Source organism: Mesitornis unicolor, unplaced genomic scaffold, assembly GCF_000695765.1.
Source record: "Mesitornis unicolor isolate BGI_N332 unplaced genomic scaffold, ASM69576v1 scaffold23635, whole genome shotgun sequence".
NCBI classification, from domain to species: domain Eukaryota; kingdom Metazoa; phylum Chordata; class Aves; order Mesitornithiformes; family Mesitornithidae; genus Mesitornis; species Mesitornis unicolor.
The window spans coordinates 1-5,129 of record NW_010187814.1 but is presented as its reverse complement, the minus strand read 5'-3'; the positions used below and the strand labels follow the sequence as shown (position 1 = coordinate 5,129).

Sequence of the window (5,129 nt, the reverse complement as noted above, 5' to 3'; positions counted from 1 at the left end):
CTGCAGCGCCGCAGTGTAGCCGCTAGGGGGCGCCAGAGTCCGGGCGCTGGTACCTGCCCCGCCGCGTCCTCCCTCAGGCCCTGCCCTGCCCAAAGCGGGCCTCGTGTGCCCGGAGGATGAAGAACCGTGAGGCCCGGGAGCCGTCACCTCGGAAAGGAACACCCCAGCCCTCTGGAAACATCCCTTTGTAACAAGAAAACCCCCTGAGGATCTCGAGGGCCAACGCCTGCGGCCTTTTCCTTAGGGGCCCTGAACATCTCAGATTTACCGTGTCACTCTCCACAGATGCAGCTGAAGCGCCTCATTTACTGGAGCAATCCCCCCTTCCCTGGAAGGCAGGAGCCTGTACCCCATCATTACCACTCACTCAGGTAAGAAGCACCCTTTTAATTCTTTCTCCTTTAACTCCTGCCTTGGGAACATCACATTCCTTCCTTGGAGTTTCCATACCCAGTGTACTGTCACTGCTATTCGTTTCAAAAATTAAGTTATAGTCCCATAAAGTGTTGTTCCCCTCCCCTCTTCCCCCAGGAGCATTGACCCTAAGGTAACCACTTTGCTGGCAACGGAAACGTAACCCAACGTTTTATTTACAGAAAACTCCCAGCTCTTATGAGAGCACGTGTTGATATGGCCACATCTTGGACAACTGCAGTTAAACCTAAGCCTCTAGATTGAAACTGCAGATTTTAACACTCAGGCCCTGAATTTCATTGTCGGAAAAAAAAAAGCAAAAGTTGAAATTTATTCTCACAAATTACTACCAAGCCAGAGGACACACTTGGGCTGTGTAATGTCCCAAACCGTCTTCAGCAAAAGTTTTGTTTCCAGTATAAAACAGTAACATGATTTTTAAAACAAAACCTACAGGTAAAGAGGGAAAATATTACATCTTAACAAAAAAGATTTATTCTGACTAAACAAAATGTACAATGTTTCCCAAATGACAGTGAGTTTTCATGACTGAAGTCTGCAGATCCATGGAGTAACTCGATCACTTCTTACCCTGCAGTTTGATCAAACTACTTTTTGCCAGACTTCTTTATTCCACCGCTGGCTGCCAAAAGAAACAACACAACTGGTTAGACAACTGTTACAGTGCTTAGCTACAAATTTAGCTCCTCATAAAGTCAAATCCCCACTAGACCGCCTGTACAATTCAGATCCCCACTGGTGAACTGTTTTTGCATGTGTTACTGTGTTTGTGATCTCACATCCTTTACTCTGAATGAATAACTTACTTAACATTAGAAACCAAGTTTCTCTGGAAACACACCCCATAAATCTCCAGCAGAACTAAATATTTCCATATTTCTTTGTTTCTCCAGGACACCCTCCATTGTTTATTTCTGATTCAGCAGCGTGGTCTGCTCAAATCTAATTCGAGGCTAAGGTAATAAAAACCTCAGTATCCCTACAGCAACCAGAGCCCCCAGTTGGGATCCAAGCTCTACAGAAGCAGGTACTGGAATGATGAGAATGATTCTGCTCTCTGCAGTCCCTATTACTGAAGGGGCTAAAGCAGGGTGAAAGAATACAACGAATTAACACAGCAACAAGCGTGGCATTTTTTGTAAATGCTGGTTTCTACAGCACGTGTCACGTATGAGCAGCAGAAAGGAAAAAAGAATAGCAAGGCTACAGCAAGACCGGCTGCAAGGGCTGATGATCAAGAGCAGACTTTGCCCTGAGATATGATTTTAACAGCGTTGCCTTGCTGAGGCTCTTGGGAACCGTCTCGCCCTCCCACAATAACAGCATAATCACTGTCTGCTTTGGCAAGCGTTGGACAAGGACCAGGCAGCTGAAACTCAAGTCTAGGAAAAGTCAGAGTAATAATGGCTGGGAAAAAAGAAGAAGAAGAAATCTAAGTTGAAGCGCCCTACACAGAACAAGTTTAGGATGGTGAGGACACAGGAGAGGCTCGCTGAATTGTTTTGCCTCACTCTCTAACACCAAAGACATTCTGAATCCCACACCCAGCACATTTTTTGTATGCAGATACATCAGAGGAGCTAGATCCATTTGAGATAAACGAGAAATCTCCCAAGTCTGGATGGCACTCCCTCCAAGAGCCCTGACAAGCTCTAATGTGAAAACACAGAAGTGCTGGCTAAGATTTGAAACTTCTTATTACAGCCACGAAGTCAGAGGACTCAGAGCACCAGCACAACTCCCAGACACAGAACGGGTTCTGTAAAGAACTGGGGAACCAGCAAGTCTGACCTTGATCTCAGAGAAGATAACAGAGTCTGTTACAGAGCAAATGGATAAACACCGTCTTGTGCAAGTTAACAGGACTCCTGTAAATGGTAAATCCTTCCTCGCTGACCTGCGGGAGCTCTGAGGTTATCATTAACGTACGGATAAAGTGAACCCAGGGGATTTCGTATTTTCAAACAGCATCTGACAAGATCCCATACCAAAGCTTGTTAGTGAAAATAAGTTGCTGTGGGATTGCTGGAAAGGTCTTTTTGGGACCTTTCAAGACTGAAAGCTTCCTAAAGAACTGGAAGTCAAGTTTAACAGTCTTCACAGAATGGAGCAGGGATCAGTCACGTTCTAGCACTGTATGAAACAAAGATGAGGCTCACGCACCATCAAGATGCACCCTGCAAACTTTCTTCTGTGATACAGCACACTTTACAGTCACTTAGGGAAAAGGGCTGAAGCCAAACTAATTTCCAGTCACTTTTTTTTCTGCCAGGAATGTACTGCTCTTGAAGAAATTAATCCCCTAAGATAACAAAAACTGGATCTGTTAAACCTTCAGGACTGTGGCAAAGCCCTACGTGGATCACCAAAGAAAAAGATGTAATGCTAAAGTAAGAGCAGAAACATCTCTGCACCATCCCACCGGAATAGGTGAGCACACCGGACCCATGGTTACCCCTCCTAAGCCAGAACCCACATTGGTGATTTGGGGGTGAAATTGCAAAGTGAAAGGAAAAAAAAGTCAGCCTCTATTGTTAGCTGTCATCTGTACCTGCCATTGACTCACTGGTGTATGTTAAATAACCTCGAGGTACGTCCCTTTTTATGTTTGTCAAGCAAAAACAGTACATTTTTGAAGCCAGCAAGCCCTCCGTTTTTCCTATCAGTACAGCACCTCACTTACTGAGGGGCCCTTTTCCAGCAGCCTTTGCTTTCATCTCCTCAAGTTTCTTTTGCTCCTCCTTCTGCTTTTGTTTAAATGCCAGATCTGTCTAAAGAAAAGAACAACAGTGTTTGTTAACATCTCCTCCTCCAAAAAATTTCAAAAACAACTGACAGGCAATGAGAAACAAATGTAATGTTCTAACAGCAATAAAAACCTGACTGAACTGAAGCAAGACAGCTGAATACTACGAAACGTGCAAAACCACGACAAAGTTTTGTCTGCTGTACCAGAACACAACGACTACACTTTGTATGTTTGATCTTTCTGGAATGAAACAGGTCTTGTTGCCCACAGCACAACCTCATTCTGCCCTCTGAAGGACAGATCTTTGCATCCCTGCCAGAACAGCCCCCGGAGCTCACAGGAGCCTGGACGTACCCCATCCCCTAGGTACGTGTGTTCCTCAGAGACACCAAGGCTGAAAGGGACCACAGCCTTTTCCCTGGCACCCAGGATTTTTGGGTAACTAAACTGAGGACCTTGGCAACCAAGACTGAGATTCTTCACCCATCAGTCCAAGGCTCAGCTACCTCTGTGACTGGAAAGCTTTCCTCTTCACATTAAAGCTTCCTTACTGCAGTGTAAGCCTATTACTACCCCACACAGAACAGAACATTCCGTTTCTCCAGGTTTTCCACCGTTTTTCTCCTGTAGACTAACGTGTCTTTCCTAGTAAATCAATCCCTCTCGTTTATTGACCTCTGGAGGTTTTTTTCCTTGCAAGGTGCTGCCCCATGTGCTCACAGTACTGCAGTGCTGAGAGGAAAAGAAATATTATTGTATCATTTGACACACAAGATTTTTTGTTATATATCTTGTATTATTTTCATTTCCAACACCTGATTTTGCAGGTTCATGTTCAGTGTATGATCTAAGTCTTAAATCCTTTCAGGTGGACTTGGAGTTTAGCCAGCCATTCTCCTCGTATTTTATAATTTGATTAGTCTTACCAAAGAAAGGGACTTAACATACATGCTTAATTAAATTAATCCATTTTTTCAAACGTTCTTTAATTTATTAAGGTTTCTTTGACCACTAGTCCTGTCCTCTGACAGTCTGTGGCCCCTCCAAATTGTCTTCTACCAAGAGAATAAGCCACAGAATCAGTCACTCAGCGAGCCAAGGCAAAAATCAGAATATTACCTAGACTCCAACTGAAGCCAAAATCCTGCAGAACCCCACTCAATATGCCCTTGCACACCGAATTGTCAGTAACTGCTTTTAGAGGGTGGCACTCCTGCGAGCTGCGTGCTCCCTTTCCATCACCTTTCGAGGTCCTGCTCCTGCCTCCCATGAGACCATTACCTGAGCCAGCACTGAGAACCTCCCACCCACAGGTTTTATCCTCATTCACAGAGCACTGCCCTGCTACAGCACAGAATTTCCTTTGCTGGCCACAATTTTACTAAAATCCATACTGGCTATTGCTTTCTACGTTATTAGAACCTGGATGCTTATAAACACTGAACTGGTTTAAACGTTTCTCTAACAATAAAGCTTATTTAGAAAGCTAGATTATTTATTTTCAGAGACATCCTATCTGTCTTTTTCCAGGCACTGATGCCTCATCCACGATCCTCAGAAATAACAGCTTACACCCACAGTCTGAGCCTTTATGTTTAAGTATCTCTCTAACATGAGAGCCATTAGTACCCAATTTATTTAAACCACTTGGTAACCCACAGGTTTTGTATCCTGTCCTAGGTTCTTGTGAACGCATTGCTTTCTCATCACGGCCCGCTGCTCTGGCGAGGACATCCCAGCCCCCTCGCAGGTACCGCATCCCCCCGTCAGCCCCCGCCGCTGCCTTGGCCCTGGACGCAGCCGGGATGTCAGCAGTAAAAACGGAAGCCGGGGGCCGCGGAAGGCCGCGCATCGCCTCTCCGTCCCTTACGGCCGTGAGTTTTACCGTCAGAAAGACGGTTCGTAAAATAAGGCGTTTCATAAAATGCAGAAAGCTGAGCTGAGA

At 45.1% G+C, this 5,129-nt stretch overlaps 1 long non-coding RNA gene across 1 annotated transcript; it reads right to left on the bottom strand.

The window, feature by feature from the left end:
- Positions 1-724: 724 nt before the first annotated feature.
- Positions 725-3,209, bottom strand: LOC104541516. The gene is made up of 2 exons (XR_728141.1): positions 3,119-3,209; positions 725-1,057 (listed from the first exon to the last, which is right to left on the bottom strand). It is a non-coding gene; the product is annotated as an uncharacterized LOC104541516 (long non-coding RNA).
- Positions 3,210-5,129: the final 1,920 nt, after the last annotated feature.